Below are 15,955 nucleotides of genomic sequence, written 5' to 3'. Positions count from 1 at the left end.
CCATCTGTCAGACCTGTAGTCAGTCATTTGGCTTGGAGGAGAAGACTGGATGGCCAAAACAGCAGCAATTACAGTCTTAGTAAACTGTAAAACAGTGTTGGTAGAGGGCACTGTTTCAAATTGGCTCAAATAACTAGCAATAAATGGCATCTGTCATGTAATATCGATGATGTAGTTGAAAACCAGGAGTTGTAGACTTGAAGTATTTCTTATCCTTGAAAAAAATTGCTGCATAGATGTGGATTCACACCCTAGCCCTTTGTCTTCATAGTAAATACATTTTATTCAAACATTGAAACTCCAAGTTCAGACATAACCCTGAAACTGTTTGAAAAAGAAAATCTTCAACTTATCTGAAATCAACTTAATCTGTAGTGACTGAATATAGGTTACACAGACCTAGAAAGAATTTTAAATGATTCTACTCTCAATAATGTTTTAATTTTTTTGTAATTATGAGAATATCGTAAAGTTGCTAGTATTCAATTTTTCATATGAAACTATGCCTAAAGCACTTAGATTGTTTCCCTTTATTTTAAAAGCTCAAATTTCCTCCTGACATTTTGAAAGTGATTTTGTTGCTTATGATTGATAATAATAACTTTTACATTTAGCCATTTTGCATCATTCTATTGATTTGTCTATTTTCTTATGGCTTTTCTCTTTGATCTCATTTAGCATTTGGGTGCATTTTATTGATTGCATCCTGTGGTCAATTTGCATTTAATGTTTGCATTTGGTTCAATAGAATCACTTGTAATACTCAGTACTAATGAGGAGTTTCAGAGGTCAATATCTGAGTCACCTGCTCCACCTAACAAGGCAAATTCATAGTTGATGAAGGGAAAATTGTTTACATAAACTAATTAAAGATTTTAAATACTCAAAAATATTGAAAATAATATTGCTAAAAGAAAATAATTTATAATTCATTTCTAGACAAGATTCTGTAAAAAGACTTTTGTCATTATGTATGTTGAGAAAGAGAAAATAGGTGGCAGCTTCTCTGTAAGTGTAATCAATTCTTTGATTTATATTGAACATTCAGCTGCATTCAAAATCTAACTCTAGATTGCAGAATGTCACCATTTCTTCCATTTTTCACCTTGTCAAATAAATCTTACCAAATTTATTTTCTTAAGATGTTTAGCATTATATGTTTTATTTAATTTAATTTTACTAAGAGGTCATTATGAGGTTTAGGGGGCTCTTATCCTAAAAAGTACTACTGGACCAATTGTATTTTAATATACAGTTTTACCTCATCTTTTGGCATTTGTGTGTGTTGCTATTTCTCTCTTTTTCTCAAGACAGCTAGATAAAAAATGAAGGATACATTGTCCCCTCCCAATTATCGTAAAAGAATATGATCATCTAAATCAAATATTTTATAATGTTAACTCCTTGATAAATTTTTGATACATAAAGTAGTGGACAGACTTCATTTTTAAATCATCAATCCACTACAAAGTGAAACCCCTTTTTAATAAAAATATTACCAAAAACATACAGGTGGAGTCAGAAACAGGATCAAACTACTTTTTGCTAAATTCATTATCCAAAATAGATTAAATGCATTGGTATGATTATTAAGGAGCATTTCTATTTTGGGAAAGAAATCAGGGATGATATTTAGACCAAGACATGATCTAATGTTTTGCAAAAAATATACTTAAGATATATGCAGCCTTCTCATGTAATAAACTTTCAATAATGCATAAATTGCTTACTTTCCCAGGCAACTCCTGCATCATGAAGCAGTGGAACAGGCATGATAACTGCGGGAAAACACCAAGGAACATCAGGATGCAGAGCTCCAAGCTGGTCTCCTTTGCACTAAAAATTCTGTGTGAACTGCTGTTTCTAAGTGGAGGCCACAGAAGATAGTGATTACATGATGAAGCCAGAGGGTTTCTTCTGTAACACCAGGTGATGCTAAGTGGGGCAAGATTTCTATCCTGGCTGACACATAAAGCTCTAAACTAGAAAGATTAAGAACACCTACTCAGTTCTTCAATCTGCTGTGGACATGAGATTGGGAAATACTCTGCACTTGTAACTAGGCATTGAGTGTATATTTACAAACTGCTTTAGAAGTGCTCATTTTTTTGGTATCATCATATATGTTACTTTTTAAGAAAATCTCTCAAAAAAAGAGAATTATACTGCTAAAATTATCACTGGAACTCAATAAATTGTATTTTCTCTGTACTTCTCTGGATAGCTAAAAAAAATCATAAAACCATAGGTTCATAGCGTGTCTCAGAGATGAAATCTTTTACACAAAAGTAAATTAAAGCCAAATTTTTTAAAAAGGCACTCTCACTTTTCATACCTGAGGGCTTTGGTACAAGCTAAAGTTTCATTGTCCGGTTATTATTTTTAATTCAAGTTGAGAATATTGACCTTGATGAAAACCTAACATGTTAATGAAGCAAACACATGTTATAGAATAAGTTACTTAAGGCAACCAATGCCATTTCAAATAAATAACATGCCAAAATCAGCTATTTAGCAAATATCGAGGGGCAGATGGGGGCTTTACTGTTGTTAATGGCATATGCCTTTTTTTTTTAAGTTTACAATCAAGATAGTTTAGCTATCAACCACAGAATTGCATATAAATGCTGGAAAATAGCAGATGGTCTTTTAAACAAACATATTTCCCACTGTATCATCAGCATAAAGTTAGATACAGATTGCCTATTTTTGCTCTCATGCAGCATCAGTGAACTCATCATTAGCACATCTTTGTTAAACCGAGTTTTAATAATAACCCAACTACATTTCAAAGTGTAATGTCAGAGGTAAAAATATTGCTGCTTTAAATAAAAACGCAGTAATAAACCAATTATTTTTCTTCACCTTGTCAAATTTGAAACATATACTGTTTTGACTAATGCAGCAATTAAATTTGTTTAAATTATCATCCAGATAACATAGGCACATTTACATAACATAAGTACCTCCTCTTTGCTTATCCTGACAGAGAAGAGGACCAAACAAATGAAAAAGACTGAAATGTAACTCAGATTTCTCTGGAGATCTCTGCTGTGTTCTGCTGACTGGGATGTGTCTACCTCTTGAATTATATTGGGATACCAACAGTATACCCTCAAGCCTAACCCAAAGCGCTTACAAGTTATAAATTCCAGTTGTTATATATTTCCCCAATAATTATCACAAACCTACAGGCATTTTTAAGTTAGAAAAAACCCAAAGACTCAGCATTTCTAGTCTGTAGTGATATTAGGAAATGTGACAGATACCAAGACCGATGAGCTGTGATGCAGCAATGGTCTTATCCAAGGGCTTAACTTTGAAGTCTAAATTATTCAGCAGGTAGAGTAAATGAAAACAAAACACTCTGCTAATGCACTCACCTTGCAGGTACAGGGGAGATTAATTTTTTTCTTTTTTTTGGTACCAGGGATCTAACTTGGATAAGATTAATGTTTTGATAGGGTGTTATCCTTATGAAAAAAGTCATATATAAATTTACCAAATATTCATAGAAATAATTTTACCTTGTAAAGTAAAAAAAATGTAAGCATGAGAAATATTTGTATTTTAATGTATGGATACATTGGCATGTTTAATGTACTTGCAAAGTTTTAATTACTAAATAATTTAAATGACTATATTATTATGTTAAATATTTTTAATTTCACTCAATTAAAAGTCTAGCTAGAACTTATAATGTTGACAGGTTATTAGCAATGAAAAAAAATCTAGAATTCTTACTTTTGTTAATTTTAGCATTTTAGTAATACTTAGCTAGCATAAGAATTTTTAAATAAATCAGTGAAGATGGTAACATAATTTTTTTATTATTTCAATATAATTTATGTATTGATATTTAAGAAAAAGCAACATTTTTTAGAAAGATATGTATTTTTCTTTTTTCTTTTTGCTGTGGTACAATCAGCATATAGTATTTATCATTTTTAGTATATGTGCTGCCGAAGAAGGCTCAATATTTATCATGTTTAAATATATAGCTTGGAAATGAGTAAATATGATTTTCACACAATCATAACCACTATTCATGCACATAACAACATAGCCATGTATTAAAAAACTGAAGCTCTATTCCCATTAAACATGTTCACCATTTACTCCTGCCTGCATCCCCTGACCACAGTCCTTCTACAGTTTATTTTTGTGGTTTTGACTCTTTTCCCTTTTTTAAGTGGAAACATCCAGCATCTTTGGGGGGAGTGGCTGCTTTGTTTACTTAGCAAAATATCCTTCAAAGTCCCTATATTTTTTAGCATATTTCAGAATTTCCTTCCTTTTTAATACTGAATAGAATTCTATTTATTTTATGTGTATACCAAATTTCATTTATCCATTCATCCGTCCATGGCCATTTGGAATACTTCCACTTTTTTAACACCGGAACAATGCTCTTGTGAACACAGGTTTTGCTATAGTCTAAATACATGTGTGCCTCAAATTCTTATCATCTGCCTTAACCAGCATTGTGATTGTATTGATAGAATTTTGGGGCAATGATTAGCTCAGATGATTAAACCCTCATGGACCTAGTTTTTTATAAAAGACTCTAAAAGTGCTGCCTTTTCCCTTCCACCACAGGACACAAGAAAGTGCCGCCCTATTTTAGTTCAAACTAGAATGTTGGCTAACACAAGATACTAAATCTTCAGATCCCTTAGTATTGTACTTCCCAGTTTATAGAGCTCTGAGAAGCAATTTCTGCTTATCACCTCCCTGGATAATGGAATTTTGATAGAATTAACCTGAATGAACTACTACACTACCTGTGTAAACATCTTGAGATCTTGAATTCAAGTATGTATGATATATACACAGAAACGGAATTGTGTCACATGAAAATCACGATTTTTTTATTTTTAAAAGAAAACACAGTAATTTTGTGCATAGGCAATATCATAGTCAATGAGTTTTTTTCAAAGTGTCATTATCGGTAATTGAAAAAAAAAAAGAAATCATCATAATGTTTCCACACAGATGCTATACTTCTAGCAGTATGACCACATGGGTTACAATTTCTCCACATCTTCAATACTTTTTTTTTGCTTTTTATTGAGTTTATTGGTACAATCTAGGTATACAATACAGTTACATTCATTATTGGGATCCTGTACCTTTATATGACAGGTCTTGATTCTCATTTTTTCCCTTTGTCCCTGCCCTCCCTTCACCCCCCTTCCCCTCCCCATTTACAAACACTTTATTTTCATTTTTTTCAATTTCTCATATTTTTTATTTTATGCTTTCTTCACAGTAAATATCTTCATGGTTGTTAGATGGTATCTCATTACAGTGCTGAGTCTTACTTTTATATGATCAGTGGTGTTAAACTTCTCTTCTGCTTATTGGCCTTTAGTGTATTAGTCAGCTTTCTAGTTGTTGGAATGTAATACTCCAAACATACAAATTAAGTAAGTAAAGATTTAATTTGGCTCACGGTTTCAACAAATTCAGGCCATGGTAGTTTGTCTCCAAAGGAGAAGCATCATGGTAGAAGAATGTGGCAGAGCAAATATATTTAGTCTATGGTATCCAGAAAACTAGGACAACAATGCCAAAGTGAAAAGCACAAGGGACCCAAAGTGGTACCCTGGCCACACCTCCCATGACCCAACCAGACATGCCCAGAATGTATAATCCCAGGCAGATCCCAAGTCAATTAAGTTGACATAATTAAGTTTAACTATCACGATTAGTATATCTTATTTGGAGAAATGTCTATTTTGCTCTCTTCCCCACTTTTAAATAGGATTACTACTAATATTACTACTATTACTATTATTTTTGCCACATTAAATTGTGTTATATTTAGTATTGATGAGAAGTTTCATGAGTCAGTTCATGCAGCCAGTAGCATGTTGGAAAGGCATAACAATAGCAAAAGGAAATATCAGTGTGAACATCTGAGCTATGGGGGAGGATACAGCCAGAATTTGCTAAGAAGCAGGGGAAGTGGGCCTTGTTGGACGCACAGCACAAATGCTCTGCATGGCATAAAATGTGTGCATTGACTCTTATTACTTGGGTAATTACAGGTACACACCCTCCATCCTGTGAAGGGTGAGGGTCATCGGAAATCAGGCCCTGGACTTCAGGGCTCTGGACAAGAACTCCCATGAGGGTCTCAGGTATCCTGTTGTCCTGGGCCTATGGTGAGCATCTCCTTGCCAGGGTATTGCCTGCGTGAGTATAGAGGAGAAAGAGTACGCCTGCTGTGGCCAGACTGAGCACACTCTCTGTCTCCCAGGATTCTCATCCTGATTTTCCCCTCCCACTCCGTCTTCCCCACAGACCGACTCATTTTTAGCCAGAAATCTAAGTAGGTATAGAAGTAAATTGACAGAGCTTGCTTAATTTTGACAAAACCAGTATCTAGCCTCATTAAACTGTTTAAGTAAATGTCATGAGATGCTCAGGCTTTCTTTATCTTCAGTGACCTATAGGCTTTACAATTAATTACTAATAAGCAACTTTATAATTGAGTGAACATGCTTCTAGAGGTAAAATGTTATGATACGCTAATCACAATATCATTTTTAATTTAGTTTATTTTAGGTATACAGTACAGTTACATTCATTATTGGGATCTTGTACCTTTACATGACAGGTCTTGGTTCTCATTTTTTCCCCTTGTCCCTGCCCCTCCCTTCACTCCCTCCTCCCCTCCCCATTTACAAACACAAAGAATGGCTGCTATCAAGAAATCAACCAATAACAAATGTTGGCAGGGATGTGGGGAAAAAGGAACCTTTCTCCATTGTTGGTGGGAGTGCAGACTAGGGCAACCACTTTGGAAATCAATATGGAAATATCAGGAAGAGCTGGGACTAGAGGTTCCATTTGACCCTGCCATCCCTCTGCTGGGTATCTTTCCAAAAGAATTAAAAGAACCATATCACAGTGATATATGCGCACCTATGCTTGTAGCAGCACAATTTGTAATAGCTAAAACTTGGAAACAGCCCATTTGCCCATCATTTGGAAACTGGATAAAGAAGATGTGTTTTTTCTATAAAGTGGAATACTACTCATCCATAAAGAATGAGAAATTACATTCATTCATAGGAAGATGGATACATATTGAGGATATACTCCTAAGTGAAATAAATAAGTTACACATGTATAAATCCTGGATAGTAGGGTAATAAGGGAAAAGAAAAATGGAAATAAAATGTTACTACTATTTCCATTATTATTTGGTAATGAACTATAAGATTCCTTTCTATATTTTAGATATTTATTTCAGATATATGATTTTTAAATTTTTCCCAGTATATAAATTGCCTTTTAATTGTTAGTTGGGTGCTTTGATGAGCAAATTTTATGAAATCTAGTTTATATATTTTAAATACCTGTACTTATAGTGTTGCACCCAAAATAATCATTTGCAAATCCAAGGTCATAAAGCATTTTACACATATTTTCTCATAAAAAAATCATATATATTTTCCTTCCATTTTGGCATATGGCATTGTGCAAGGGCCCAACTTCACTTTTCTCTATATGGATATCTATGTTTTTGTATAACTGTTATTTCCCAATTGGATGGCCTTAATATCCAATCAAAAATCATTAGACCATACATGTAATGATTTACTGTTGTACTATGGATTTTATCCTATCTATCTATCTATCTATCAGTTAATTTTCTCTTCATTAGTCTTGCTATGCTCCATATTTTTCCCCACAAGTTTTAGTATGCTGTACTTTTATTTTCATTTTTTACTCATTTTCTCATTGCTTTTCTGAATTCTTCTTTGAGCTTTTAGTCCTTTAAATGTGCATTTTTCAATTTTCACAAATTCTGAATTTTATTCATATTATTTATGTTTCTGATATGTGATATTACCTCATAGTTTATAGAAGATAATTTTTACAATATGTGTCTTTTAAAAACAAATTGAAATTGGGTCAGGGATTTGGCTCAGTGGTTCCGCCACCTACCTTTCAAACACAAGGTCCTGAGTTTAATACCTGGTACCAAAAAAAGAAAAAGAAAAACTGAAACTTAATTTGTGAACTAGAATACGATTTATCCTGGGAAACATCCAGGTTCACTGGAGAGGAACGTGTATCCTATTATTGAGGTTGTTTATATATATCCCTTACTTCTAGTTTATTATGTTGTTTTCTTACTAATTTTATATCTTATTATATTGTTTATAATTAGAGTGAAGTATTGTCAAGCTTTTATTGTAGTCTCTATTTCTCAATTTAATTCTATAAATTTTCCTTCATATGTTTCATAAAATATATTTTAATAGTATCTTGTTAGATGAGAAAAATTTTATAAGAATTATGTCATTCTGCTACATTGAAAATTATATTAGTATATAATCCTTTTCTTAATCTCTTGTAACATTTTTTATTTTGAGTTTACCTTTTATATTAGAAGTGTCATCCCTAGTTTCTTTTGTTTTTGTTTTTCTGTTTTTTGTTTTTTTGTTTTTTTGGGTTTTTTTTGGGGGGGATTCTGGGAATTGAACTCAGGGCCTTGTGCTTGCAAGGTAGGCACAGTGCTGCTGAGCTAAATCCCAGGTCCCACACTTGGTTAATATTTGAAACACAGACACCTTTTCCCACATTTTCACATTCAACCCATCTGTGTCATCAAATCTAAAACGAATCTCTCATGGACAGCAAATGGATCATTTAAAAACACATTCTGGGACTGTGTGTTGTTTAGAGAGCAGTCCTTTTGCATTTAATGCTATTACGGATAAAAAGGAAATTGTTTCTGTCATTTTACTATGTTTTCTATATACCTGATCTAATAGTCCCTCATTTCCGATAGCATTAGTTCCTTATATTTGTTAGGGTTCATTAGAGTAACGAAATCAATACAAAATTTTTATTTAATTATACAAGGGATTTATTAGGTTAGCTTACAGGAACAGAAGAGGAAGAGTACCAACAGCATTCTTCAACCCAAAACTTCTGTCTGTGCGCGAAGAGCCCAAGGATGCAGTAACAATCCTTGAGGGGAGGCCTGAAAGCTCACGGTAGACACCAGCTCAAGTCTGTGTCAGGGCTGAAGAGTCAGAGCTGCAAGTCTGGACAAACTGGAAACCAACATCCAGAGACAAGGCTGAAGACCAGAGCTCCAGCCCCTCCTAAAGAAGGAAATTCCTTCTTCGTTCTCATTTATTCTGTCCAAGCTACAAGCCTATCAGTGGGTGCCCCTCACATCCAGGGTGGGTCTGCCCTCTCTAATTGCTGTCCTTGAGATGAGTCCTTCCATTCCCAGACATAATCAGAATTTACTGCTATGTTGTTCTTACATCAAGTTGACATGTCACAATTAACAATCACATTTTCCTGTTTGTAGTTTCTTTTAATGGTGAAGCATTCTTATTTCTTTCTCAATTCTTTCATGTAATTCTTTAAGAATTTTCTAGTTTGATATTAAGAATACATTTAACATAAATAGGGCCTGGGGATTTGGCTCAGTGGTTCGGTGGCCTGCCTTGCAAGCTCAAGGACCCGAGTTTGATCCCCAGTACCAAAAAAAATAATACATTTAATATAAATAAGTTATATTGTAGTGTGAATTTATACCAACTTCAGTGACATTCAAAATTTTTGGTCATTACAGCTTTACTTATTTATTTCATAAAATTATTTATTTTGCTGCTCTGTATTAAAGAAATAGCTGGGTTTTTTTTTCCTCACTAACATTTTAAATTTTGTAGGAATCAAGATGTGGAGAACCAGGCGTGGTGGAGCACGCCTGTAATCCCAGCACTTGGGAGGCTGAGGCAGGAGGATCACTATGAGTTTGAGACCAGCATGGGCTACATAATGAGTTCCAGGTCAGTCTCAACTACATAGTAAGACCCTATCTGAAAAAAAAAATGTGCAGTTACAAGTGAAAGTTAAAATAGTACCAGCTTTTATATTACTTTTATTGTACTACTTCTTCATCACATAGAAAACCAAAAGTGAAATTACAAAGACTAATAATATTATTAGCCTCTTTACTGCACATATATTTGCCTTTACAAAGATCTTAAGTTCTTTGTCTAGGTGCAAATTTTGTACAATGTCCTTTCATTTCAAACTACAGGATTTCCACAAGCATTTGTAATAGGCATATTTAATGATAACTCACTCAGTTTTTCTGTATTTGAAAGTATCTTAACTTCTCTTACATCTGAAAGGCAGTTAGTTATTCCAGATAGGATTTTTGGTTGACAGAGTTTTCTCTTTTCAAATTTGAATATATTAGCCCAAATGTCTTTTGGCTTCCAAAGTTTCTGATGAGAAATTTTTCTGATAACATTATTGAGTATCTCCTGAATATGATACATCTCTCTTTTGCTGCCTTCGGGATTCTGTTTTGTCAGCTTTCCAGTTTAATTATAATGTATCTCTGAATTTTATCCTAGCTGTGTTTCTTGGACATTTATATCCATGCCTTTTATGCAATTTAAAAATTTTTGGCCATGATTCTTTCAAATATGCACTGTATCACTTTCTCTACCTCTTTTCATTCTACAGCTGCAGCATATATTTGCGTTTGAATATCCAGTCTTAATGCCTTTCTCATACAGAAGTGCAAAACAAAAATAAGGTGAATAAAATGTACTTGATATTTACTTTAACTGAAATTGCTCTATCTAGAAAAGTTGGGTTTGCAATAGTTTGGGAACATGGTGGGACTTGTAATAATGAAGGGACTTGTTTCTATAGATTTATCTTGAGAAATGGTAATCAGTTATCCCAACACAAATCCAGTATATTTTCAGAAAACATTCTTAATGCCTGCTCTGGGTCCCCTATACAGGGTAAGCTTTTCCTGCAGTTCCTACACTGTCTAACACGGGCCTTACCATGGGGAATGTATAGCTGTTATTGAGATCAGAGCTAAAAATGACTACAATTAACTGTCGTTTACCATCCAAACTTTTATTTAGAGGTTGCAAGTCTCCACAGAGCTTAAAATTCTACAGTATTTCCAGGATATCAGATATATTATCTTAATGTAGTTTGTTTTCTAGATGAAGAGATAGACTTCTGACACTTCCTACTTAGACTTTTCTCAAAGTTCTCTAAGATACAGGTACTTTTCCAATGTATAAAAAAGTTTTATATATAAAAATGCTATTGATTATCATTTTGTTAGTATAAATTATGTTTCAGTAAACTTGACTCAGCCTTGAAGTTATAAAGCCAAGTGTTCCATTGTCAGCTATGGCATATTATAGAGCACATCACTCCCTCCTCCTACTATATTTTATAGCCTATCATCAGTGCTTTGTCTTATTAGCACCTCAACAAGCCTAAAAATAAAATAGCTACAGAAATCTGCTTGCAAGCTAGAAATAGAATGCTAACTATTCAAATATTCAATCACCAAGAGGACAAGTTCCTACTCTAAGAGCAAGTACTATGTGATAAATAGCTTAGAAGAAAGATGAAATAAAAGTGACTCACATGGAGGATTTAGGCCAACTCCGTTGTAGTAATAACTTCTTTGCCTTACAGATCTTTAACTTGCGATATAGAACAGTAGTCTTTAAACATACTTGTCCTAAAAGATACATATGCAGTATGATCAAAATATATGGAGAATGTTTAAATTTTTAAAAGAAAATGTATTACATTAAAAGCACATTCCCTCAATCTACTCCCCCATGAATGAACACACTCATTTGGTCATTTTTTCCACTTTCTGAAGCACTTCTGGAAGTTCTCTTTTGTGATTATCTTTAGTTGTAATATCATAACTGCCTTGAGGTCCTGAAATGATTCAAAACCTTTAATATTCATGGTCATTTTGACTTTGAGGATGAGCCAGAAGTCACAAAGTGCAGATCTAGTGAAAAATGTAATAAAGGCACACCATAATGTTTTTATGAGCCTGCCTTTCGGTTGCCTGACACTTGGCATCAGAATTCATCATATTTTTGATAAAACTTTGTAATATGTGAAAGAAGATTTCTAGAACTGTTTTGGAGGGTGGCACAAATGAGGAGTATGTATGCTTTAAGAGGTAGGGAGTATTTTGAGGGCACATAATATCAATGTATATCTTATGGTCACTTTTTTAAAACATTCACTACATATTTTGATTACACCTTGTATATATTAGTGAAGGCCAGAACTAAAATATTTTAAATGTTAAAATAGAATTTCTGTACTTTCAGTCTGTCATTTGTGAAATCCATTGTGAGTGTTTAAACTTCTTAAAATAATAGCAATAACATGATTAGTGAATAATATATGTGTGTGTCTGTATACAGATACACAGAAAACTCAAACTTATCCAAATAAGACAATCTAGGAAATAAAGCTGAGATTTTAACCTAAAGTGTTCCAAGCTAGAATTGAAAATCTTAAAATATTATCAACATGCCATGTTTTTCTTTTATTCTAACTTTGTCCAATATCCTAGCAAATTCATACTTATGCTTTGAAGCCAAACACTTCCTCTGTCAGCACAAAATTGATCAGACTTTCATGATGATGTGTTGCTAATAATGTTACTCCTTGCACCATTAATTTTTATAAAAGCAGCAAATGTGCCTTACTTATTGAATGTCAGATAGTCCATACAATCCGTGAAGTTTGATGGATTTCCAACAAAAGGTGAGGAGTATGAGCTGTGATATGAAAGACTTCCTTAGAAGTAAAACATGTCTCAAAGCTTGGAATTGCAAATAACAGCACAATGTTTAAAGCAGTGATGCCAGTCTGGCTGTAATATGCAATTTAGGAAAACAACATATGGACTCATGTAATATTTAATTCGACTGCCAGAACTGGGTAATATAGAAAGCTCTAGTGAGTGTCAGAAAAACTGTAATTCAGGATTTCAATCAGTTTGAGCCACTACATTTAAAGTACTGCCAGAAGGAGGAACAGAACACATTCTATGTAGATTTAGACATTAGTGTCTATAGGTAAAACTGTAAGTAATACGATTTTAACGAATTCTAGGTAAGTACATTCTGACAGCACAAAATGGGCTACTTTGTCCATGGTGTCTTTGGCATTACTCAAATGAAGTACAGATGACTTATTGATGGACATTGCTAAAAAGAACTGAAGACTGAATCAGTATAGTCACTCTTTTGTTGTTTTTAATACTCATATATAGGGTGTATCTCAAGCCACAGAGTTGCCAATTTCCTAGTCAATGTTATGACTTCTGCAACAAGAGCTCCTTGGTACAAATTCCTTATTTACATGAACATGTTTAAAACAGTTAATTACTGAGATTGTTCCTAAGGAAAAGGTATCACAACACATAAAGCTGAAAAAAATTGTGGACTGAAAAACGTAGTATGCTACATATATGCTACATATATAATATACTTCAATAATTATAAAGGAATTGATGGGTGTACCATAAGTTTACAAACAGAGTATGTTTATTTTTAATTGGAAGAAGAAATGAAATACACAGGACAGAATATAAAGTAAATATATATTATTTTATAGACTTGATCTTGGAATCTGATATACATATTTTATATACATGCCTGAAAATGAAATTGTATGTAGTTGGCAGCATAGTCTCAGGAAGATCACCTCAGATGAATTTAGTTTGTCCAAATCTAATCACATCAGTCCTTGAAAATGAGAACCTTTTCCTGCTGGATTCAGAGAATGATGCGAAAATGGCAGAAATGTCATAAAGAAGCAACATTGCTGACTGTGCAGATCAACAAGGAAGGAATTCTCAAGCAATCAGTGCAGAAAGCTTCTAGCAACTAGAAGGGAAAGGCAATGGATTCTACCCTATGATCTCTAGAAAGGAACACAGCCTTGTCAACGTTTTGATTTTAGCTCAGTAAAGAACATCTAATCTCCAGTTATGTAATATAATAACTTTCTCTGGTTGTAGTCACTGTTTTTAACTCATTATGATAACAATAAAAAACAAATATAGGAACACACCAAGGACTTTAAAATATAATTACTTGACATTAGATGTTTAATAAGATATGTGCTAAGGACTAACAGACAGCAAAGTTTTTAAACTATTTTCCAAAAATCTGATAATGAGTTAGTGTCTCTATTTTTATATTGGATAAAAAGAGTAAAATTGCGTTGGTGTGTTGAGAATCGATATATGTAGCATGAGGAAAAGATTATGCAGATCTAAGCTTAATGAGGTAAAGAGAAATTGTATAGTCTTAAATTAGAATTGTAAGTGACCCAGTGAATCCAGGAACTAATATGTACATTTTATTTTCATTGACAATTAATAATTAATATGTATATAAGATAAATTGTGCTGTTTTAATATATGTTTACTATGTGAAATGATTAAGTCAGGCTAATAAATAAACCCACCCCCTAAAATACTTACCTTTTTGTAATAAAAATTCTAAAATATTTATTTTAGTATTTGAAATATATAAAATGCTATTATAAATTACAATTGTCATTTTGTACAGTAGGTCACTAAAGCTTATTCCACCTGCCTTACTGAAACTACGTGTACCCTAGAAAGCACCTTACTTTCCCCCAGGTATCTCTTCTCAGTCTCTGTGAGCCTCTACCTATTACTCCTATGAGTTCCCCTTTTTCACATTTCATATGCAAGTGAGATCATACAGTATTTGTCTCTATGTGCTTGACTTATTCACTTAACAAGAAGTTTTCTGGGTTCATATGTTGTCACAAATAACAATATTTCATTTTTCTAATAAATTCCATTTTTTATTTTATATATATATTTGCTATAAATAAGATTTCCATTCCTTGCATGGAGATGGTAAATGTGTATAATACATTTTAATTTATTTTATCACCCCCCCGTCCCTTCTCCTTCCATCTCTCGAACCTCTTTCTGTTTAAGAAAGATCTATTTCCCTACTTTCTATGACCTAACTTGCCAACGAACCGCTGAGCTAAATCTCCGGCCCAACCTAGCTTTTATTTGGTCCTTTACTTATCACTGACCGTGAGAGAAATGCAAGTTGAAACAATGCTGAGTTTCTATCTTACTGCAAAAAGAATGGCCATGATCAAGAAAAAATAGGGCTGAGGATTTGGCTCAGTGGTTTCTCTGCCTTCCTCGCAAGCACAAGGGCCTGAGTTCAATCCCCGGTACAAAAAAAAAAAAAAAAAAAAAAAAAAAAAAAAAGAGGAGAGAGAGAAGAAAAAAAAAAAAAAAAAAAAAAAGAGAGAGAGAGAGAGAAAGACAGAGAAATAATAACAAGTGTTGATGAGGTTTCAGGGAAAATGCAATCCTTCTATGCTGTCACTGGGAATAAAACTAGTATAACCATTATGGAAATCCATATAGGAAAGCCTCAAAAAGAGTGAAACAAGAAATTTCATTTGACTCAGCTATTCCTCTTCTAGGTATCTTCCCCAAAGTATTAAATACATCATATTATAGTGATATATGCAGGCACATTTTATAAGCACAATTCATAACAGCTAAATCATAGAAGTAGTCTATATTTCCATCAAAGGATAAATGAATAAAAAAATGTGGTATTTATACATGATGGAGTACTACTCTGCCATAAAGACAAACTTGAAGCATCGGCAGGAAAATGGATGCACTCTGAGACTGTAATGTGAATAAACATAAATCAGACACACAAATTTAAATATCACATGATTACTCTTATCTGAGAAACTCAAATTCTATATCTCCCCTATTTCATTTGTAATCATACCATATATTCTGCACCCATTTATTTGATGGTGGATATATAGCCTGAATGCATAATTTAGCCTTTGAGAATAAGGCTGCAATGAAAATGGGTGTGCACATATATCTTCAATACAGTGATTTTAGTTCATGTAGATGTATATTCGGTAGTGGGCAGAGTAATGGGATTGTTGAATCTTATAGTAATTTTATCTTTACTTTTCTAAGGAGCTGCCATACCATTTACCATAATGGCTGTATTCATTTGTATTCCCACCAACACAGCATAGGAAATTGTTTTTATGCTCCCCAACCCTT

Source organism: Fukomys damarensis, unplaced genomic scaffold (genome assembly GCF_012274545.1).
Source record: "Fukomys damarensis isolate Sample0158 unplaced genomic scaffold, DMR_v1.0_HiC HiC_scaffold_15, whole genome shotgun sequence".
Lineage (NCBI taxonomy): Eukaryota > Metazoa > Chordata > Mammalia > Rodentia > Bathyergidae > Fukomys > Fukomys damarensis.
Note: the sequence above shows the minus strand (reverse complement) of the source record.